We start from the raw sequence: 25479 nt of genomic DNA on the forward strand, positions 1-25479 counted from the left end.
AGGTTAGTTTTGTGTGGAAAATTTTCCCCTCGGTTGCCATTGATTGGACCTTCACATTATAACAGAGTCTCTCAAAGCAGAAAGTATTCATTGAACGCCAGTCCTTTGAAATGTTCTCTGAAAAACAAGTTCTGAGGAGAATTACATTTGTAAAACCAGAACACTTAGTTGAGTTACTGATGTTCCACAACGTACAATAGCATATTAAAGATTCTTCGAAGTTCTGTAATACAACCACTTGTTTAATTTGTTATCAGAATTTCTTAGGCATTTCACCATTCAGACACTGAGCACCCCACACGTAATTCCCCAATCTCTTATGTAATAAACATTAATACTTTATAAAATCTGTGGGGTTTTTTTTGTTCTTTTTCTTTTTTTTTGAGACAGTCTCATTCTGTCACCCAGGGTGGAGTGCAATGGCACCATCTCGGCTCACTACAACCTCCACCTCCTGGGTTCAAGCAATTTTTCAGCCTCAGCCTCCTGAAGGGATTACAGGAGCCCACCACCACACTTAGGCTAATTTTTGTATTTTTAGTAGAGATGGGATTTCACCATGTTAGCCAGGCTGGTCTCGAACTCCTGACCTCAGGTGACCCACGTGCCTCGGCCTCCCAAAGTGCTGGGATTACAGGTGTGAGCCACTGTGCCTGGTCTGGATTTCCTTTTTATTTTTGGAGCTTACCTTGGGAAGGGACTATAGGCATGCACCACCATGCCTGGCTAATTTTTTTTTGTAATTTTAGTAGAGACAAGGTTTCACCATGTTAGTCAGGGTGGTCTCAAACCCCAGACCTCAAACGATCCAGCAACCTCAGCCTCCCAAAGTGCTGGGATTAGAGGCATGAGATACCACACCTGGCCTATAAATTACTTTTCATGAGACTAGCTCTTGTGTCTAGGAAAGTCATAGCAAGGAACTTTGACAATCAGTTACCTAATTTCTTCTGGGTTCTCTGTCTCTCTTAATGGTTCCTTGTTTCTCTTTTCCACAATTCATAAGCAAGAAGAAAGCGACGCAAACTTAGCACTTTGTACAATTAGTATGTGAATTGTTCTCTACTGATTTAGTCTTTTCAAACCAAAACACAATTATCTACTTAACTGTCAAAGGGAATGGAGCTGCTCCATCTCCTTGTAGCCTTCTAGGTGTTTTCTAGAAATGATGTCATATTAAATAGATCTTCCTTTGCCAAAGATATAGAATGCTTATATACAAGGTTTATATATTTCTTCAGTAAGAATTCTATAGGATTGTTCCACATATATCCTGGATCTACTTGGAGCAGTATATATATATATATTATATATATATATATATATATAGACACACACACACACACACACACACACACATATATTTCTCTGTTCTTTTTCCTAACAATTAGAACCTACGAATGGAGCAGTATATTTTAAAACCAATGTAAATATATGTTAGAGTTGAAAGTTGCTTAATTAAGTAAGAAGTTAAACATCCGTCAGGGTTCATTATCACTGAATCATTGCTTCCACTAATGGGAGTATATTCTAGGAGAATTCCAGGCACCAAGACAAGGCCAGTAGGGGTAACACAAGTCAGACTAGCAGCATGATAAGATCAAACTCCTTAATCTGACCTACACTAAGGTGAAGAAATATGACAGAATGATTGCCTCGTCTTTCATGGGCAACAATTGGTGTAGTGAACCCGAGACAGCAAAGGGCAAAGCTGAAAATGAAATAAAAACTAACTGACAATCTGCTGTGTGTCAGATACTTCCACACGTGTTTTCTCATTTAAAGCCTCACAATAAGGCTATGAAGAAGGTTGAGTTCTCATTTTATAGATGAGGTAGTTGAGGTTCAGAGAAGTTGAGTGACTTACTCATCACACAGCTAATTGATTGCTAAGCTGATATTCAAACTTGGATGCTGTGATTTTCAATGTCGGTTCATTCCTGTTACACTCAAAGTGCTGGAATTTGCAAATCCAGCAAATCTTATCCCTGAGACTGACTAGACAACAAACAGAAAGGTAGAATCTCTTCTAAACAAGTGCTCACTCTCAATTATTTCAATAACTTAGTAGACAACATTCCAGGTGGATAATGCCAGAAACCAAATTTCTGAATAGAAAAGAGGCAGCATTTTAGATGCAAATGAATCCTAGAGCCCTGTGTGTGGTAAGACTTAGCACCACAGTTCCCCTGTCTCCGTAGAGAAGCAACACAGCAAGGGAAGGCAACGTGAGGATTCCAAGTTGCTAACAGAATGAACTAATCAGCATATATATGTACTCCGTATTATGTTCGTGTGGCCAAGTGTGTGGGGCGGGGGCTGAAGAACTCAGAGACTACAGAGTTGGAAGAACTACCATTCCACGTCAGCATGAGGGCAAAGAATGAAGGGATTGGCTGTGATCGAAGTGTCAATAGTTAGAGCTGTAATCACAACTTCAGGAGAGATCAGCACCTACTGTACAAGAGGATTTAAAAATCCAATAATTGAAGCTAAATGGAGCTGCTATACTGAACAGTGGCATAAAGCCATGGTTTACTGGCAACATAGAACATCATTGCATAATGGCTGAACACAACCAGCATGCTGCGTCAGGCAGCGTGAAGCCCAGCCTGCAAAAAGCCAGAGAGAGGTTTTGAAGTGATTGACCAAGTTATATGATTTGCAGGTGCTTTTGTGTACCATTTCACTGGTTGGTAACTTATTCAGAAGATAGAGAAGGCTTGAACCCAAGCTGGCAATTATGCCACTGATTTTGAGTTTGGAAAGAAGCCATAAAGGGGTCACAACATGGTCTGGAATCTACAGGTGACTTCCAATTTGTCTTTAAAAAGGGAATTCAAGGGAAAACTCAGTAAGCATTTTAAATCACTTTTGTGTAATCATATGTAACGAACAGGTGGCTTACTGTAGAATTTATTTAAAGTATGATGGCATGTGAGTGTGTGCCTATGTGTGTGTATGTTTCCTCAAAAACATACAGGAATTATTGAAATTAATGGCATGTAGTCCTGTTCTGGGCTGTAGCTGGCATGCCAGAAACGACAATGCCATAGCTGTTACCACATTCTTTGCCTCAGAAGGGGAACAAATGAGCTTCTGTTGTTAAAGCCACTCCTTCCTGAATCACCATTTCACTCTCTCTCTTTTCTGCTGCCTGTCATATAAAGCCGTTTTAATTTAAAAAGCAAAATAAAAGACAGCTATTTTAAGGCAAAATATTAAATATGAGAGTGATTTGAGCTCCGGGTTTGTTTTTTAAAATTAAAATAGAGAGTCAGTGTGTGGGTATTGTAAACAGGCGAAGCTTTAGCTCTCCCTACAGGCTTTTGTTACAGTAGCTGTCTAAGAGGAAGAGAATATTGGAAGCTGAAATATCCCAAAGTGTTCACCAAAGAGAATGATTTCCTTTGTCCAAGACAGAGTCACAAGCTGTTACCTGGGTCAACAGTGAGACCGTGCAAATGACACTTTATCACATTATTGAGGCTACAGAGTCTTTTTTTTCTTTAGTGATTCTCAGCTTTTCATTGGAAAAAAAGGAGAATAATAATAATAATAAAAGGAACAATAATGACACAATCCCAGAAATGCTGATGCTGCTTTCCAGTTTGCCATGGTCTTTCCATAGCTTGGCTTTTGAGACTAAGGGTTACACTGAGGCTTCCGATTTGCGGTTGGACTCAGTATGGATTCCAAGTGGAATTACTGCAGAATGATAATCTATTAGCATAAACCCTTGCTAAAAAACAGATCAACAGCGAAGATTCTCAGTGAGCCTCTTATCTTAATAGTCACACATCAGCGACATGGATACCATCTAAGAAATGTGTCGTTAGGCCATTCTGTCATTGTGCAAACATCATGGAGTGCAGTAACAGAAACCTACATGGTATAGCCTACACACACCTCGGCTAGATGGTACACCCTATTTCTCCTAGGCTACAAACCTGTATAGCATGCTACTGTACTGAACTCTGCAGGCAGTTGTAACAAAACAGTAAGTATTTGAGTATCCAAACACATAAAAACATAGAAAAAGTACAGTAAGAGTAGCTGTAACCCCAGCTACTCTGGAGACTGAGGCAGGAGAATCGTTTGAACCCGAGAGGTGGAGGTTGCCCTGAGCTGAGATCACGCCATTGCACTCCAGCCTGGGTGACAGAGGGAGACTCTGTCTCAAAAAAAAAAAAACTAAAAAATGGTATGCTTGTATAGGGCGTTTACCATGAATGGAGATAGTAGGACTGGAAGTTGCTCTGGATGAGTCAATGAGTGAGTGGTGAGTGAATGGGAAGGGTCTAGGACATTTCTGCACACTCCTGTAGACTTTTTACACACTGTGTAGTTAGGCTGCACTAAATTTGTGAAACAATATTTTTCTTTCTTCAATAATGAATTAGCTATAGCTTACTGCAACTTTTTTATTTTATAAACTTTTTGATTTTTAAAAACGTTTTATTCTTTTATGATGATACTACTTAAAACACACATTGCACAGTTTTACAAAAATATTTTTTCTTTATATCTTTATTCTATAAGCTTCATTCTAGTTTAAAAATTATTTCTTTATTTTTTAAACTTTTTTGTTAAAACCTAAGACACAAACACACACAATAGCCTAAGAGAATCAGGATCATCAGTATCACTATCTTCCACCTCCGTATCTTGTCCCACTGGAAGGTTTTCAGAGGCAATAACACACATTGAGCTGTCCTCTCCTATGATAACAATGCCTTCTTTCTTCTGAAATGTCTCCCAAAGGACCTACCTGAGGCTCTTTTACACTTAATTTTTTTTAATCAGTAAAAGGAGTACACTCTAAAATAATGACAAAAGTATAGTACAATAAACACATAAATCAGTAACATAGCTGTTTACTTTCATTACTAAGTATTATGTACGCTATACAATTGTATGTGCTAGACTTTCAGATGACTGGCAGCTCAGGAGGTTTGTTTACATCAGCATCACTGCAAACAGGTGAGTAACGTGTCGCACTATGACATTATGATGACTACGACATCACCAAGCAATCACTTTTTCAGCTCCATTATAAACTTATGGGACCACTGTTTTATATGTGGCCCCTCATTGACTCAAACATAGTTATGTGGTGCATGACTGACTGTATAAAAAATAAAAACCAGTTTCATAAGCACACTTTGGCCCACACCCCAAACCCAAAGGGAAAACTGTCTCCATATACTTTTCAGTGTAGCACCCGTGGTGCATTGAATCAATAATAACAATCGATAACAATAATCAGTAATCTGTAATAATAACAGCCATCATTCATTAATTATTTGCCCTTGCTCTCAGCTACACATTTTGCTGAATAATTTTGCTTAGTACTCACAATAATGCAAACACGTAGATGTGATTATCCTCTTTCACAGATGAACAATCCAGTTCAGAAATCAAGCAACTTGCTGAAAATCAGTCACCCAGCGAATTCGGGCTGGAAGCAGAACTCAAACCCTGGACTGTCTGACTGCGGAGCCTAGCCCTTTATCCAATCTGCTGTACTGTATTATCTTTGTTAACTATTATATTACACTGCTTCTGTTTTGTTTTGTTAAAAAGGTACCTCTAGATATCAATTTAGCAGACATCGTTGCTTTTCAACAGGTACGTTTAGTATTTGTGGAGTGCTAGAAATGAGCAAAGTATTTAACAGACACATAAAACATTGCTAGGAGAAATCTGGCAGATGAGAAACATACAAAGTAGGACTACGGAATATGGATGAGTCAGATAAAGAAATAAGTCAAAAGAAGGTGAGGGGAAGTAAGCTATTGAATTAAATAGGACATCCTGGATAACACCACCAGTGAGAGGGGTGAGGGGCACCAAAGATGTTATGATGAGAGGAGTCAGTATGGGGATAGACTGAAATAATGAATAATAGAGAAAAGACAAAGAAGAATTCTGTTTGAATTTTTTAAGGTTAGAAATTAGGGGAGAATATTCAACCTTCCCATGTTCATTTATTCCACAAACATTCCTTAAGTGCCAATTATAAAAATAGTAATTGTTTCATGCCTTTTGGTGACAGAGATTGAGGAAGAAAAACAGACATACAAACAATAACATGTCATGAGTGCTATGATAGGACTCGTGCAAGGTATAGTGAGGTAAAGAGGAAAGACTCATTAAAATTCTAGAGAGAATGCCAGTTAACTTGTACGTTTCATAGAAAATGCAACAATTTAATAGACTCGAAAGATAAGGAAGCTTTTGCCAGGTGAACTGGAGAAGTGATATGGGAAAAGAAAGATATTTTGGGGAGGAAACGGGATGTGCAAAGGCATGAAGCCATGGGTCATGGGGGAATCTGTGAGTAGTTCTGAACAGCTGAATGAAGCATTAGGATTTAAGAAGACTGTGCAGAGATGTAAGCCTAGAGAAGTAAGTGGGGTCAAAGTCATGGGGACTTTAAATGGGGAGCTGGTGCTGAGAAGTCACTGAAGAGACTATGAAAGACATTCATCATTTAAAAATCACCCTGGTAGCAATGTGGCAAATGAGTAAGGGGGCTAAAGCTGAAGACAGGAAGACAAGGTAGGAAGCTGTGCAGTACATGGTTGTAATAGGGAGAGAAACAGGTAGATAAATTCAACAGATCGAGCAAGTAGAATTTATGACTGTGTACTGGGAGTGATTCTGCACCATATTTTGTAATTAAGCAATGGATGTTAGAATTGTGAATAAAAGGATGACCCTGCCACTTCCATATAGAAAAAGAACAACTGGCTAATTTTACACAAATGTTATTTTTCAACTTCTCTACTGTCTAGTGGTTAATACAGCTCTGGGTTTAAAATATTCCTACTTCTTCAAATCTATCCACATGTCGTACAATCAGGATTTTTGATACTTAACAGAATCTCAGTAGTTCTCTAGTCCCAAGCTTCTTCTCTATTGTCTCACCACATAAATAATTTAAAGATGAAACTACTTGTCAAGGGCAACACAGTAAATTAGAGGCAGGGTCATGACTAGAACCAGGTGACCTTACGCCCAGGCCACACTGTGTGTCCCTTAAACACGGACCATATGGTACATTTCTGCTTGGACTCAGTTCCAGGAAAGATTATATCTATTCAGATGATTTTTGGGCTTCCGTAGTTGTCAGAAAATTTACATTCAAATTTAATATTCAGGTGCTATAATTTGCTCAACATGAGTGACTGAAAGCATCTATCTCTCTTGTGTTCTATTCTCTCTTTTTTTTTTTTTTTTGAGACAGAGTCTCGCTCTGTCGCCCAGGCTGTAGTGCGGCGGCGTGATCTCTGCTCACTGCAAGCTCCGCCTCCCGAATTCACGCCGTTCTCCTGCCTCAGCCTCCCGAGTAGCTGGGACTACAGGTGCCCGCCACCATGCCCGGCTAATTTTTTTATGTTTTTAGTAGAGACGGGGTTTCACCCTGTGAGCCAGGATGGTCTCAATCTCCTGACCTCGTGATTAGCCCGCCTCAGCCTCCCAAAGTGCTGGGATCACAGGCATGAGCCACCGCGCCCGGCTATTCTTAAGTACCTTACCTTGCATTGCATTTTAAACTGCTGGCCACCTTTATGTCCTTTAGGATGGTTGATGGGAGTAAGTAAGTAAGTAAGTAAGTAAATAAATAAATAAATAAATTTCTCAGCAATTAGTTTTCTTCTCAGCAGGAATATAACTCTATCTTTTATGTTTATGTCCAACAATCTCATCATGATATTTTTGTGGGGTGGGAATATAAAAATTTCAGGGGACTTTTCCATAATCAGGAGAGAAGTCTGTTTAGGATGAACAAGTAGAAGCATTCGTGGAGTCGTGGCTCTGTAAAAGCTCTTTTGAAGCTGTGTTTATCTTTGTTGAAATATCACCAGGCAAGCCTCTTTATCCTAATGGCACTTGCTGCATATTTTGCTATCCCAGCTTCTGCAGTCTCCCACGGAGTCTTTACTAGAAGATTATCTCGATAATTCAGTCGTGCATCCTTCTCCCCACTCCCAGTTCAAATATTTTTACTTTGATTAAATTAAAACAATCACAGGAAAGTATATAAAAGTGTAGAAACCTAGTACTTAACCTATACCATTTAAAAATGGTCTAATAATATAGCTGCAGGAAAAGCATAGCAGTTCAAGCTAGAACGAAAACAAAGGAAAGCAGTCTTACCAAGAAGATGTGATACATGATGAGACTTTTCTGCTGGAGGCAAGTGAAAACTTTGCCTGTAATATGTGTTATAAGGCTAAGTCCTAGAATGGAGACTGGAAAACCTTCTTTTGTGAGTGGGTGAAGACTGAGGGCAGGGAGGAGAAGAGTAACCTCTATTGTATGTTCAGCACGGTATGCATTAGCTGGTTCTGGCCATTCCAAGTGAAAGTCATAGAAAAGTTGTGTGGGAGAGACAGGCCTGTGACAGCCAGAGAAAATACAGAATAAATAAGTAACTTTATAAATGGCATCATGTGCTGAGTTTACTTTATAAACTGATAGTCAGGACTTAGGGACTTGGGGTTTAATGAGTCTGCATGTATTATTGATGGCAATAGAAATAACTACTTGAGATTAGAATTAATTCTTGGATATAAAGTCACTGTAATCATAGTAAATATTAGTTGATTTTACATGTAGTATAAGGAAGAGTTGGATTCTTTTGGAAATTGCATTTGCTCTCTGCTATGGTTGTGGCTTGGGTGGTAGCCTGAACTTCAAATTAAGCAGAAAGCATATCTTCATATCTTTAGTGCTTTAAAAAAATTTTTTTTTGACTGTGGCCCAGTACCTTTAATTTCACAACTTATTAAAACTATACACGTAACAAACGCATAAAAGTAAAACAAGTGGCCGGGCGCAGTGGCTCAAGCCTGTAATCCCAGCACTTTGGGAGGCCGAGACGGGCGGATCACGAGGTCAGGAGATCGAGACCATCCTGGCTAACACGGTGAAACCCCGTCTCTACTAAAAATACAAAAAGCTAGCCGGGCGAGGTGGCAGGCGCCTGCAGTCCCAGCTACTCCGGAGGCTGAGGCAGGAGAATGGCGTAAACCCGGGAGGCGGAGCTTGCAGTGAGCTGAGATCTGGCCACTGCACTCCAGCCTGGGAGACAGAGCCAGACTCCGTCTCAAAAAAAAAAAAAAAAAAAAAAGTAAAACAAAATTTCAGGAAACAATACTGTTACTAAATGTAATACATTTGGATTTTTTTCTCTTCTATTCTTTTATGATCTATAACTTTTCTTAAAATCTTGGTGCAAACCTCTAAATGGATTTCAAGACTCACCAACGGGTTGCACTCAGCAGTCTGAAAATCACTGCCTAAGGTGACTGTTGTAAAATCAGTCAACTCAACTAAACCAGAGAATCTACTTGATCCGAAAGACAGAAAACTAAACAGATGTAGGATGGTCCCTCTTGATCATATGAAAGCAGAAGCAAGAAGTGTTTGATGGTAGGAAACTACAGAGAAGAAATTCTTAGTGGGAGATTTATTAGCTTTGTGGTCCAGGACACATCATTCTCAGAGTCAGTATTCTATTTGATGATAGAAAACCCAGAGAGAGGAGGGAAACAATATTATTTTTCTAATAAAATATTGAATTGCTATTAATATGATTTTCTATTGCAATTATAATCTGTTGTAAGCCTGCTCTGCAGGGACTGAGCCTAATTCTCTCTTATGCAGAGCCTGGCATCCTATTGGCAGCCAGCGCATGTTTATTATGGGTAATAACAATAATAATACTAATAATGATAACTTGGTGATTAGAATCATTTGCAGTAACATCCAAAGCTAGGATTATAAGAACTTCTTTCCTATAGCTTTTACTTTTATTCTCCGTAGTTTATATTTTTTCCAATCATAAAAATACTTGCCTTATTTCCCTTCTGATTTAGTCTATTTGGCAAACATTAATGTTTTTGAGCATTTTTTTTTTCCTTATGGACCTCAAAATTAAATGTCTTCCCATTTGACTTCTTGTGTGTCTTACCAGAATTGCTGATGAGGTCAACACAGCTAGAACAGGGAGATTCATTTGTTAACTGTTGCTGCAGAAGCCACAAAGAGAGCACAAAAGCTCACAGAACATCATTTTGGTGTTCTTTCTATAACAATAGCGTAAGTTACTTAATTTTCCCAAATGTTCAGTGATTAACTTATTTTTTAAAATGAAGAAACAGGAAAATTAAAATAAAATAAGACAGTGTGTGCTTTTTTCTCGGACTTTACCAAATTTTACTTTCAAATTAAGACTCTAATGCAGCAGGGGTATAAACAGAGAGAGGGGATGAGGGAAGTAACTACCTGCCAGTGGGAGGATAGGGATGCTTGAGAAATAAATGTAACAGTAGGAAAGGGAAGAGAAAACCTGGTGGTAAGGTAGACAGAGTGATGGGAGAAAGTATGAAGGAAGCCTTAAATATGGCCACAGCAATAGATAGGTGACCTGAGTACCAATCCAGGGAAAAGGGATAGAATAGAAGTGGAAAGGAATGGACTGTTAGTAATGGGATAGGGAATTCCAAATAGGGAGAAAGGAAAGGAGATGTAGAGAGAGATGGGCTTTCTGGCTGTGCCAGAAAAAGGCTGTGCCAAAAAGATGGGTTGACATCATCTTTTATAACAAGGAGACTAAATTAGTAGCTATTTGCTTACCTTCAAAGTTTTTTCCCCCTTACATTAGTTATATGTATAAAATAACTTTAGGCCAGGTGCAGTGGCTCATATCTGTAATCCCAGCACTTTGGGAGGCCAAGACGGGTGGATCATCTGAGGTCAGGAGTTTGAGACCAACGTGGTTAACATGGTGAAACCTCGTCTCTACTAAAAATACAAAAATTAGCCTGGTGTGGTGGTGCACACCTGTAGTCCCAGCTACTCGGGAGGCTGAGACAGGAGAACTGCTTGAACGTGAGAGGTGCAGGTTGCAATGAGCCAAGATGGTGCCACTGCACTCCAGCCTGGGTGACAGAGGGAGACTCCATCTCAAAAAAAAAAAAAAAAATCAAATTAATTTGGCCGGGTGCGGTGGCTCACGCCTGTAATCCCAGCACTTTGGGAGGCCGAGGCGGGCAGATCACAAGGTCAGGAGATCGAGACCATCCTGGTAAACATGGTGAAACCGTTTCTACAAAAAATACAAAAAATTAGCCCGGCGTGGTGGCGGGCACCTGTAGTCCCAGCTACTCGAGAGGCTGAGGCAGGAGAATGGTGTGAACCTTGGAGATGGAGGTTGCAGTGAGCCGAGATCGCGCCACTGCACTGCAGCCTGGGTGACAGAGCCAGACTTTGTCTAAAATAAATAAATAAATAAATAAATAAATAAATAAATAAAATTAATTTCCTTACCTGAGTAAGCCTGAATAAGTATGTTGTGCTTCAAGAATTTTACACATAGGGCCGAGCGCGGTGACTCACGCCTGTAATCCCAGCACTTTGGGAGGCCGAGGTGGGTGGATCACGAGGTCAGGGTTTCGAGATTAGCCTGACCAACATGGTGAAACCTCGTCTCTACTCAAAATACAAAAATTAGCTGGGCGTGGTGGTGGGTGCCTGTAATCCCAGCTACTCAGGAGGCTGAGGCAGGAGAATGGCTTGAACCCGGGAGGCGGAGTTTGCAATGAACTGAGATCACACCACTGCACTCCAGCCTGGGTGACAGAGCGAGACTCCATCTCAAAAAAAGAAAAAAAAAAAGAATTTTACACATTTTAATATTATGCCCAATTTATGCCCAATGTTGTCATTCACTCCCAAATAGTACTGTACCACCAAATTTATTCCTTTTTAAAATCTGTATAAATTTAAATTTTTTTTTTTGTTGTTGGAGATGGAGTCTCGCTCTGTCGCCCAGGCTGGAGTGCAGTGGCGTGATCTCGGCTCACTGCAAGCTCCACCCCCCGGGTTCACACCATTCTCCTGCCTCAGCCTCCGGAGTAGCTGGGACTACAGGCGCCCACCACCACGCCGGGCAAATTTTTTGTAGTTTTAGTAGAAACGGGTTTTCACCGTGTTAACCAAGATGGTCTCAATCTCCTGACCTCGTGATCCACCCGCCTCGGCCTCCCAAAGTGCTGGGATTACAGGCGTGAGCCACCGCACCCAGGCAATTTAAATTTATTCTTAATTAAGACTATTAACTATGGCTTTCCCTCTTAGTTGATACCACATTCAATTAAAATTCAGGTTATTTAGTGGACGAATCACAGTCTTTCCTATTTATGTTTTTACAGAATGGGAGATCTGGTCCAAGCCATGGCATGGATTAAGGCAGTGTAGGGTATAAGGCTTAGGACAACTGACTCCAATCTTGGCTTCATCCCTGTCTAGTTGTGGCACTTTTAACAGTTTCCTCATTTGTAAAATAGAGGTAATAATATCAAACTCAGAGGGTTATTATGGGGATTAAAATAACAATGATGAAAGCAACATCTTTAGCATAACTTAGCACATCACAAGAGGCCAGTAAAACAGTTACTTGTTGTTATACATTCATTAGAAGACTTCGGGGGAGGGTATTTATTAAGATAGAAGAAACAGCTAGGAGATTGCAGTTTATTTTACTTTTTAAATTAGGTACATCTGAGACATGTGTGCATTGTGGCACCTGTCTCACAGATCCGATAAGGAGGGTTGAGGAGGTTAAGGTAGAGCAGAGTAAGTAGTCACTATCACAAGCAACATCTGCATCACTGCTTTCTCATACCCATCGGATATAAAAAGCTGAGTTAAACACCATGACATCTACTGCTCTTTATGTTAAATAAACCGAGGCCTTCCATAAATTAAAATGATTTTATTATGCAGTGTGACACAGGGTTATCCAATATGCCAGAGAGGTGCAACTGAGTCTGTTGTCAGGGGAAAGTGCAGGTAGGCTGTGTTCAAAGCTGCAAGTACCGTGTCAAAAAAGTAGAAGCCCTCTCTGTTTAGTAAATGCATTTGCTGAGCCCTAATAAACTAAGAATGGAAAAAGGTTAATTGACAAAATGATACTTGTCTAATGCTGTCCCAAGCACTGCACTCGGGCAGATGTGTGCGACAGGGATCCTGCTGTGCTGACAAGGATGATTATCATAACTGACGCTTTTTGCCCTCAAGGGTGTGTGACTTCTAGAAGCGTTTCACCCTGGAATCTCACTGTTGTGCTAGAGCCAATCCAAGAAGGTTTACAAAACAGGCAAGCCAAAGGACAATGCAGTTTATACTTAAGTGCGGTAAGGCAAGGCCACAGACTGGCATGAGTTTCAAATGTTGCAGTTGAAATTCCACTTTGCATTCACTACTTTCATTTACTGAATAACCCATGTGCCAGGCACTGTGTAAGAGCTCTGTCCCTACAGCTTATTTTATTCCCACAAAGATTCAGTGAGTTATGTGTTAGTCTCCTACAGATACAAATAGTGAAACGGAAGCCATCACAATACTGTGATTACATTATGCTTTCAGTTTCCCAAAGCAATTGATTGTATCAATATATTAATCCAACTTTTTCTTTTTCATGGCTTGTTGACTAATTTACTGAAAAAGCTAGGGTCCTAGACATGGTGTCTGATTCAGCTCAGCAAATAGAAAAGGATTCCCTTAAACCTGTTGCTGTGATTTCCACTGAAACTATGAAGGGCAGCCACTTAACTTTCCAACTGAAGAGGATGGGGAAACCCACACTTTTGCTTTTCTAATTCTTAGGAGCTAGACGGAAATTCCCTGGGAAGAGCAACATATCTGATATGGAGCTTAGAGGAGATGGTGTTGTAGGGGAGAAAAAATAATTTTCTCCTCTACCCTTCATGAGAGCACAGTTGGGACTCCCTGTAACAAGAAACAGATTTAAAAGAGAAAAACAAATAGAAGTATAATAGCATGTGTATTTCCTTTATACATTGAAGATAACGCAGAGAATTTAGTGCATCTCCAGATCTCAAATAATTGTCTCACACGCCAGGCTTCAATTTTTGTTTTTCTGAAACAAAGAAGGAAGAAGGTAGGGAAAAGCTTGGTTAACCATAAAACAAGGGTAAGGTTTATTGTGAAGATTGAAGTCCCTGACTTTATTTTCCATTGATTGAGACTCTCTAGTGATTTAGTCTTCCCTCACTTCCTGGTGCAGAGAGGGAGACACACTCACAAATGGAGATTTTCTTGATAGATGTAAATTTTGCCTAGGAAAGGGCAGCTTCTCAAAGCTTCTCTTATGTCTGTGGTTTCTTAAAATAACCAGCTCAAAATAATCCGTATGCCAAAAAGGCATATTTTGTGTGGCATATTCTGGTTTTCTACAGTCGTATTGTGGGGGGAGTGTCCTGAACCTCATCAGTGCTGTGGCTCTGTAACTGTCTGATGGTTGAAATAAGAACAAATCAAATAGCAAACCTACATATGAATGCATACATTAAAGTGACACATAGTACCTTTCATAAGTAGTTATCTGCCTATTGGGCCCTACTGGAAAGAAGGAAATAATCATGATTTTTTTCAAAACTACTAGGGCTGTTAGCTGTGATATAAACTAAACAGAATAACAAAAACCCTTTCCAAGTAGAAACTAGTTCTATTTTCATAGTCATCAGAGCAAGGCTCTTAAAACCTAAATGTCTCACAAGTACCTTCTAATGGGTTTATTGCTTTGTTTATTCTGCTTAGAGCAAGTCAGGGGGCAATTTGCAATTTGCATCATTAAACATCTTTTTTGAAAGTGTGTTGACATTTCAGTTTCTGGTTTTGAAGTGCATTAAACAGCTCTCTTAATGTGCGCAGTGGTCATCTGTCCAGACACTATGGACACATAAGCATTGTCACATTCCAACACAGGTTGTCACATGTATGGATACATCTACCCACATTAATATGCCTGCCTTCCCAAATGCACATTAGCTGCGGTTATTTTGATCCCTTTTGCCTAAGCATCTCTAGATGTTACTTTCAGATACATCAGACATAATGGTTCACCTTAGGTCTTTCTAATCAGTAGGTGAATATTTGCTTTATTCTTAAATATTCTTCTTTTAAGTCAGACATCTTTTTTTTAAATTTCCTTTCCTCCAACATACTAATGACAAAATTCTCCACGTTTCTCCATACAATTGGACATATCTCCCAGAGTGTTCACTTTCCCCAAGCACTCTTCCAAGAATCATTTTCTGAGTTCCCTTTAGACAAACTAAAGGGCTCCTCCAGGTAATAAAACATGACTAGGAACACAGAAAAAATCAAAATGCACATTAAGATGCATAAAGTAGTCATGGGTAAAAAGAAAATTAAAGAAATTGTGTTGGTCATTTTATTGTCCCTTGATTTGAACACATATCCTGTGTAGTATATATAGTTCGGATTTTTTTTTTTTTTTTGAGACAGAATCTCTCTCTGTCGCCCAGGCTAGAGTGCAGTGGGACGATCTCGGCTCACTGTAACCTCCACCTCTCGGGTTCAAGCAATTCTCTGCCTCAGCCTCCGAGTAGCTGGGATTACAGGCGCCCACCACCACGCCGGGCTAATTTTTTTGTATTTTTAGTAGAGACGGGGTTTCACCATGTTGGCCAGGCTGATCTTGAACTCCTGACCTTGTGATCCACCCACCTCAGCCTCCCAAAGTGCTGGGATTACAGGCGTGAGCCACCGTGCCTGGCTTATAGTTCAGATTTTAACATAAACTCCTTGAGTTACAGTTTTTCTCTGTTTCCATTGAATAGTGAAGAGACTTAGTTGTCAGAGCTCTTTGCCCCCAGTCTTGAGAACAGAATGGAGGAGGAAAAGTACACATAATTAAAGACCTGTCACCAATGCCCTAGGAACTGGAACAAGTGGACAAGCCATTTGCCTTCTCTGAGGTTCCATTTCCCCAGAAAATACTACATGCATACATACATAAACAAATAATAAATTTTGTGATTTGTGTGTTGTCAAAGCAAAATTGCATTGAACAAAACAGGCAAGGAAGATTATTAAAGGCTATTGCAATAAGGGATAGAGACCAGAATAGTCTTCATGAACTCAACTCTTCTGAAAGAAAGCCTGGGAGAGTTTTTAGGAGCTGGCGCGGGGGCATTCCTAAGCCATCTGTTTGCTAACTGGCCTTGGCCAAAGGAAAAGTAAACTTTCTCTCATACTTTCATGTCAAGGGGTAGTTTTACAACTGTGAGCAAGTATCCTAGGAAGTTGGGCTCTTATCCTCCCACAGAAACTGGGAGGGTGGGGCAAATATATTTTCTTTGATGTTTACACTTGAGAGAGATGGCTCCTGAGCCCTTGGGAAAGACGTTCTTGGGTTGTAAAACTGGTAAGAGGGGTTTATAAAGATTTACATCTCAAAGGGGTGGAAAAAGAATTTACAAGGTTTCTAAAGTAAATGCTGTAAGAAAGAGAGGTTGGGGGCCTTGAAGAAACCCATCTAAAGCTTTGTTAGACACCCACTGACCACGAGGGCTTTAATGATTCCCTTTAATCAAAATGAGGGGAGCCATGAAGGCCCTCTGGGTCAGTGGGTGTGTTTGAGGGTGGGAAGGAAAATTGTGGACAAGATCAATGTTCTCCTTTCTGAGCTTTGATTCCATTAAGTCTCCCGTGTGTTAGGGTAAAGTGTGATCAAAACCAAGGAAGAAGGGTCCCTTTGTGAAACGTGTGGGCCAAGCCGAGCCCTGCAGGGCATGTTTTCTTCTTACTATGGCCTTCCAGGTGCCCCCTAGCTTTGTCCCTGAGTTGTCTCCACCACCCCACCACAGTACCGGCATGCCCAATCCCTCAGGTGGCCTAGCGTGGAGGAAGGCTGTGAGGGCGGGAGCAAAATAACCACTTGCTGCTTTAGCATCACCTGAGGAAATTTCTAGAAATGTAAAAACTCAGGCCTCACCCCAGACCCACTAAGTCAGAATCTGCATCGCAACAAAATCCCTGGGTGATTCGCAGGTACATTACAATTTTGGAACAGAGGATTCTGTAAACAAAACCTGTCAGGAAGTGGCACACCCATGACACCTACCATTAAGCAAGAAAGACAGGGAATTCACTGAAATGCCCATACTCAAGGTGGCCATCACTAAGCCAAGAAATGACTGACTTGAGAGACAAGCCATCTTCCTCAGGTTAAGAGTTTTGAATCAGTTTGGGGAAACTTATCCTCCTTCTCACAAATAACCAACAATTTTACTTTTCCAGTTTTTCCCTCTGGTTTTCTGCCCCTTTCATTAGAACCTCCCTCTTTCCACTGTGTCGCTGTTGATACCTAGAATCATCCTTTAGCTATGCCCAGATCCCTCTGCAGCCCTTTTTCACTGCCATTAGCCTCTGCTCTTTAGGGACTGACCCAGGTCCTGACATTTGGATTCTGGTATATGTTATTTGTTATTCAGATTCATCCGCTTCTTCCAGAGAGCTGCCTGAATTTTTAAAAGAGCATAAACTCATAACACAATTCAGAAGAACTGGATGAATTTAGTGCGATACTCTGAATAACGGTAGACAAATCCTGGGACGTGAGAAATGCTAATTTCAACTGGCGCTGTGAAAGCAGAGGATCGGCTTTAGCCCAGAGATATTTGCAATGAAGAACACACCGCTGAGCAGACAGCGCTCACTCCCTCCGCTCCCAGCACCCTGTGGCTTAGCCCTCCTTTTTATTTCTATTTTTCTCCCTCCACTGAAAACACCTTCCCTGGTGCCCAGCTCCCGCTCAAGGCCAACACCCTGACAGACAAGCAATCTCACAGTACCTGGGGGGAAAAAAGCTGTTTTAACTAAAATAGATCAGCCAGGATATTTTCTTTGACAATGCTCTCTTCATGCAGTTATACCTCTCCTACACACTGCCCAAGGGGATGAAAATGGGAGTCAGCGGGGAATTCATATGTGAGTCATCTCTCACCGACTCACTCCCTGGGATCACTGAGGCTGTGTCTAAATGCAAACGTGTGTCCCCCATTTTTCCTGAATTCATTGTGCATCAGAAAGCATTGTAATGGGAGTCAGGAGGTGTGTGGGGTTCTAGTCCCAGTTTTGCCGGGACCTCACTGCTTAGCCTTGGGCTTTAGCCTATTCTTTCTGTACCTCAGTTTCTTCCTCGGTTAAAAGAGAATTTGTACTAGACCAGTGGCTCTTAGCCTTGGCTACTCATTAGAATAATCTGAGGATCTTACAAAACAAAACAATACAACAATAACAAACTAATACTGGAGCTCCACCTCCCCGTCAATTAAAACAGAGTCTCTGCGCATGGGGATCTACTTAGGTAAGTATTTTCAAAGCTCCCAAGATGCTTTCTAATGTGCATGTAGGATTTAGAACCACTGGACTAGGATTCTCATCAAATGTGTGTCAGAGGACAAGAAGCATCAACGTCACCAGGAAACTTGATAAGAAATGCAGAATCTAGGGCTCTACCTGACATTCTGGCCAGATCTCCATCTCTTCTAGCACTGCCTAATAATATATGAATTGTCATTTCATTTTAGTCACATTTACAGATTTTAGAGGTTCTTTGTTTTATGTAATAAATATCCCTTGAGCATTTACTCTGTGGGAGGAACATGTGAAAGGCTGGGGATGAAAAGTAAACCAGGAAAACCTGGTTTCTATCATTGCAGAGCTTCAGTCACTGGGGGAAGACAGATCCTAATTACATCATCACACAGGATATTGTGTTCCAGGAGAGGGAAAATATGGGGAGTTCTGAAAGCACCTAGTAGGCAGGAAGGAGGTCAACTAGGTTAGGGAAGACTTTCCTGAAAAATAAACTTTAAGTTTTATAACTAGTGCATCCTGTGAAGATATAGAGCTAGTTTTATATCTATATATACCCATAATTTCTGGAAAAGCACAGACTGATGTTGAACCTTCTTTGCCTTTGTATCTTCGGGTAACTGAGAATTGACTATGAATCCAGTGCAATTTAGCAATTACCCTTTGAAAGTGTTCTCATCAAGTCTACCAATGATCTTCTCATTGTAAACTTGGTACAATTTTCTAAATCACATCTTGTTGATGAATAGCTTTTAATAATAAGAACTACTCCTATCTTGAGTAGTTCATTTCCTTTGGATTCTGTCTTAGCTTGGATTTTCCTCAAATAGCTTGAAATATGTGCACACTTGTGGTAAACTAGTTTTGAAAGTGATCCTAGATGTGGTAGGTTGAATAATTGCACCCCCCACCCACCCTCGCACCAACCCCTTCATCAAGCTATGCACAGAATCTGTTACATTATATGGCAAAAGGGACTTCAAGTATGACTAAGTGGAAAGATTATCCTGGGTTATCTCGGTGGGCTTTAAATGCAATCACAAGGATCTTTAAAAGAAAGGGAGGCAAGAAGGACAAAGGAGGAAGTACAAGATATGATGATGAAAGCAAGAGGTTGGAATTGTTCAGTAAAGATTATAGGGCATTGCTTTGGACTAAATTCCTACACTAAGCTCCAACAGACCACACTATAAGTCAAAATGAAATCACTCATACTGAGTCCCACCTCATCAAACTGAATCTGAGTTTTCACCTGGCCTTCCTAGAAATCAAGTGAGAAATCTAACAGCCTAATTTCCCAAACTGCTGGTTTTAGTCTACAAGATAATGGTTTTAAACCTTGACTTGAAGTAATCTGGTTAACCAATCAGTTAGCTTTCCATTCTCCCCTTGTCCCTGCCTTATAAGGAAAGTTAAGTTTGACATGACCAACCCACTTTCTGCTCTTTATTTCTGCTTTCTTCAGCCTTTTTTTTTTTCGTCTGTAAAGTCAATCTCCTATGTTCTACTCATTTAGACACTTATTTTATCTCAAGGAATAAAATGTTGCCCAATTCTAGAATCTCAAATAAAGCTGACTGACATCTTTAAACTAAATTTGTTGTAATTTTGACAGAGTGATTTGAGGAAGTGTCATGTGCCAAGGAATGCAGATGGCCCCCAGAAGCTAGCAAAGGCAAGGAAACAGGTTCTCTCCTAGTGTCTCCTGAAGAAACCAACCCTGCAGACACCTTGACGTTATACAGTGAAACTGATTGAGGACTTCTGACTTCCAGAACAGAAGAGAATCTGTCTGTGTTGTCTTATAGCCACTGAGTTTGTGGTAATTTGTTACAGCAGCAATATGAAACTGACTCACCAGGGAAAAAGGAATAAGGGATTGGGAAGAATACCGACAAGAAAGAGAGAAAATCAAGCTTGAATTGATTTTTCCTGTGGATGACTGGGGCTTCATTCCACTGGGGACCTTCTAGGGTATCAGGTACAATGTCATGTCTGCCCAAGACATGGAAAAGGGAAGTATTTATCTACCGGCTCCTACTCCTTACTGGTTAAATCTTGAAGGCAGTGTTTATTCCCATGATTTTCAAGGGCAAGGAAAACAAAATACACCTGTGGCTTCCTTCGGAGGCTTGTAAATTCAATGGGAGATGTAGTCAAGAAATGGGATAAAGTCCAATGTAATATGTGATAGTGGTAAAGGTAAATTTATACTGTATGAAGAATAGAACAAAGTTTCTATAAGCGCCTCTGGAAAATATCATGGGGAAATGGTTACTTGAATTCAAAAGTATGAGTCCTTGAGAATGAAAAATAAGGGAGTTCACTCCAGGAAAAAAGGACAATATATACACAAGCAGGGAAGTAGAAAGGTCTATTGTCAACATGTAGACATTGTTTGTAGATGGGGTGTGGCGTTTATATGGAAAAGTGAGAAGGAGACACTGAAAGAGCTGAGACTGAAGGTCAGATCCAGAAAGGCTTTGTGGCTCTGGCTGTTGGCTCAGTACCTGAACATACGAGTACACGGCAGCAAACCTCTGACAAAACAAGACCTTTTGATGAAAGCTTATTTGGTTCCACGTGGGAGTATGAGAACAGAACCCCAATTATACGATTCTTTAAACTTCACTACAGCAAATTTATAATTTTTAAAATGTCTTCAGTTATCAGCCTTGACTTTACATTTTCCTTCAACACTAGAGCAATTCTACAAAATAGAGGAAAAAGTTAATTAGAACATAAAGCAGGAAAAGTTTAATTCTTGTTTTCAATAAGAAGCTGGCTTTAGTTTATACAGGCTTAACGATAATTCTGTTTTATGACTAACAATAATTACTAGTGATTAATTATGGAATAGAAATGTGAAAAATGTCTAATTAGAAAATAAACAGCTCCCCCAAATTAGGTATTTATGATTGCAATTAGGTATTATTAGAACCAATAATGACACGATGGCAACATAAGATATTAATGAATACATTGTTAGCCATTGTATATATTTTGTTATGTCAGAAATAAATTTGACATTTTCTGAAGACATTTAGTTGAAACTGTTATTGCAAATGTAAACAATCTAGGGCAATAACTCCACATTTTAGCTACTGTACTAATCATACATCCAATTAAAAGCAGAATTTCTTGCTGTGATGAAGATAGATCTGTCTCGGTTAATTGAAAGGTGAAATACCTTGATAAATTGCGATGATGTGTAGGGTCACCCTGCTAGTTCAGATTTTACAAGGAAAGTGTCCTAAATATTGTATTAGCTCAGAGAAATAATACAGGTACCAGACTTCTCTATAGGAAAGGCTTAATTAAGAAGAGAGATTTAATAAGCCTTTAAAGAGGCATTTTGAAACCTTGTGGTTGCCATGATAGCCTGGAATTGTCATATTTAATTTTATTCACTTAAGAGTTAGTGTATTATTTTAGAATAACTTTTTAGTGAGCCAGAAATATAGGAGGGAGCCTTGCACTGCCCATTGCCTTCTAGGCTCTGTGACTATTCCTTAGCTACTTTTTGGATTTCAGAGATACAGTGGCAGGTCAGCACTCACTCTGAAGTACACACTTAATATTTGGCTCTCTTGAGAGACCTGGCTCATGCAGTGAAGGAGGGGCACACAAAGTCTGCCCTAAGAGTCTTTCTAATAGCAAGGAAAGGATGAATTTCTGACCAGGCTTGGGGCCCTATTGGTTTCTAAGACACAACTTAAATTTCCACATTAGGTTATATTCTCCAAGGCTCCTGGATCAGGTCAACCCAGGGCTGGCTTGAGTCATAGTGACCTGTGGCACATTTTACTGACTGGTCCATAAAAGAACCAACCTCTAAGACAGCTATGAAATCTTGCTAAGGTGATTGGATTTTGTTCAATGTAGGATTTTGTTTATAAATTGGAAGAACTGAAGTTAGCTGAAATGAGAAAAAAGAGAATTGGTCACTTTATGGAATAGGTACATTGAGAAAGACACCATTATGATTTATGCCTCCTGGTGAGATATTTATTGTAAGAATGTTTTAGTATAAACAATACCGTAAGCTTAGGTGATGCCCTCCAGCTGGGCACATGATACCATTCAAGAGTGAAAGTCTACACACTGAACTTGGCTTTCAATCCTGTAACAATTCTAAGACCATGGTGGAGATATGATTTTGGACTGAAAAATGCTTATGAGACCCGTAGCTGTTTGGAGAATTTACAGGCCTGAGTGTAGGGAGTGCAGGGTAGGAGAAGACATCCTCTGTGCTTGGACTTAGGTCAGCTTCTAGGTAGGTGAAGAAAGAAAAGGAATTAACAATTACTGAGTACCACCATGTACCAGGTTCTATGATTATCTCATTTATTTGTTATAGCTCTATGAGTTAGGTATTATCCCTGTTTTACAGATTACAAATTTGGAGAAACTAAGACAGTTGTCCAAAGCCATACATTTAGTTCTCACCAAAGTTGAGATGTAAAGCAATTTTTGTCTGTGTCAGTAAATCCATGCTCTTCCCCATGCTAGGCTACCTCCTAATAAAGGACATAGGTTTTCTTGGGATCCACTTAGGACAGGCGTCCAAGGATACTTTGGTAGGATATCACTTTAACTGGAGAGAGTGTTCTAGCTTTATCAATGTTTACTCCTCCCTCTTCTCCCCTCTCCATACCTTCTTGAGATTAGGGAGACCCCCACACATATTTCATTCATGTTATCATTCTTTACAGAATAATGGAAATAGCCTAGGCTCAGACTAGTCATCAACTGAGCCTAGATGAGAAATTGCCATTTACTTCATCAATATCAGACATGTTTTAGATTTTGAATCTGCTCTTGCTTGTTTAGACCTCATTTGTAACTACTCTGAAAAAAGAGCGAAGAGCATAGGCTCTGGAGTCTAATAAACCTTGATTTGTATCTATTTTTATGTCCTCAACAAAGCTCTGTTACCCTGGGTAAATTATTTAACTTCTCTGAGTCTTGGTTTCCTAATCTGTAAAATGGGGATGAAACAAAATAATTAATGCATGCTCCACTTAGTAGGTGCTCAAGTACATGGAAATGAAAAACAGGAGAAAATGCCTTCACAACACCATTTATCCAGACAGCAAAAGAGAAAACGTGAACCTTTCAAACCTCACAACTAGAATTTTCTGCCCTGTGTATTAACAGCCTAGAGATAACTCCACCAGGTTACCTGCAGTGATCTGTGAAGCACAAAAGGTTTGCAGAGAAACTCATCATCCGTCAGCAAAACAGAACAAATTGTTTCTTAAGGATATCATATAATCTTGCTATCATTTCCTTAATTCTAAGTCTTACTTTCAACTACAATCCACATCTGTAGTTGTACTTTGAGGTGCACAGCTAGAAAATGGCTTTTGTCAATAAAATAAAAATTGTGAGTTTTCATTTTCTTTCTTACGCCTTATTGACAAATCTCAATGCTACTCCTATGCTACCACATCATCTAACTTAACCTATTCACCTATGTACAAATCCTCAGTGGATGGGGAAGAAGAAGGAGAAATACTGGTCATTTTAACTCCTCTGAGTGGCATGGGAACACTTGTTTTGCATTTGGACCTCTGTTTCCTTCAATGGTTGTCAATCTGCATAAAGAACCTTTTACTTCCCTGAGTGTTGACTTCTGAGAGAGCCCACCACATGAGATCCTTAGAAGTTAGAAGCAGAAAAAGCATGAAAAAACACCCATGGGACTTCTTTCTAGTGCTTTCGCACCTAGCCTTGCTGTGGCAAGCTGTCTACCAGAGAACAAGTGACTTTTCATTGAGCCATATAGCCATTGTCTATGAAGCTATTTCTAACTCACTCTCTAGACTTTTGACACAGTGAAAAAGATAATCTTGTGAGTGAATGACTTTGAGGCTTGATGAACACCCACAACAATAGTTGAAGAGCTAAGGGGTGTGTGTGTGTGCGTGTGTGTGTTTGCAAGCACATGCATGAACTCACTGGGGCCTGTGTTGGACTGTGAGGTGGTCTCCTTCAATCTCATATTAAATTATTCTCTCTGAGATGAAAAAGAAATCTAGTTTTTTCTTCCAGGAAAATCCATTCATTAGTCCTTCTCAGTTTCTTTAGTTTTGAAACAAGTTAACTGTGTAGAAAGAAGGCCTGGAACTAGGGGCTATGTGTGATCCATTTGTTGAGCAGAAAGCAGGAAATAGGCCATGAGGGATCAGGAGCTTAAGTGTAGTGAACTCCGGAAAGTAGTAGCAAAGAATCACAGTGCCCACAGCCAGCTACACCGAGAACCAAAAACAGGTCATTGGCTCCTGCCCTGCAATTCACGGTAACTGCCAGCGATATTTCTACATAAGGGAACACACGTTACACGACAGCTCTCTTTGCAGGAAACCTCCATCCTGGGGAGTTGAAATTGCATTAGGATTACTTCTCTGCAAGCACGCTGACACCAATATGCAATATGTGGTATGAGAAACCAAAAAGCCATTAATCTAAAGCAGGAACTTAAACAATTGCATCCAACTCTGGAAGAATTCCTTTGAATTAGAATGCCTTTCTAAACTGAAACTGCTTTGACTGAATTCAACATTGAAAAGAAAGATTTAAATTTAGCAAAACAATCAGATTTAAATGTAAATGACCTACTCCCACCTTTATTCCAACTTTTTAATTGGAATCTTTGGAATTGAATAAATATATTCATTCATTCATCCATCCATTCATTCAATATTTATTGAGTACGTATTCAGGGACGTGCTTTGTGCTAGGGATTAGGATTACAAATATGAATAAATTATGATCCCTGACTTCGAGAAGTGTGCGGGACAATGGTGAAGACAGATGAGGAATCAGATAGGTGTAACACAGTTTGACAAGGGTTCGTCAACGACATTGGAAGTACAAAAGACGCAACTTCACTTAGATTCAGATTTTACTGAATTTTGATGCTGCGCAGCCAGTGTCTTTAAACTAAGGTGCCGACCCCAGTTAATCTGCAATCTGCATTCAGAAAGGACAGGAGAGTGCCAACCAGTATTGTGCCACCTTTCCTAGAAGGAAATATTTCAGGAATATTGCAACTGGACTTGACCTAGAAATCCTCATTATATTAATAACCGGCTCTGGAAGAGATGTCACACTTCAGCCTTTGCCCACCTTCCATGAGAAAGCGTCTTGCTCGTGACTTTACATTCATAAATACGCTCACAATGCCAAGGGATGTTTTTTTCTTCCATCAATTCATTAGATCTGCTCACATGAATTATTTATATGCAG

The sequence above is a fragment of the Trachypithecus francoisi genome, unplaced genomic scaffold (genome assembly GCF_009764315.1).
Source record: "Trachypithecus francoisi isolate TF-2019V2 unplaced genomic scaffold, Tfra_2.0 Lachesis_group5, whole genome shotgun sequence".
In the NCBI taxonomy this organism is placed as follows: Eukaryota; Metazoa; Chordata; class Mammalia; order Primates; family Cercopithecidae; genus Trachypithecus; species Trachypithecus francoisi.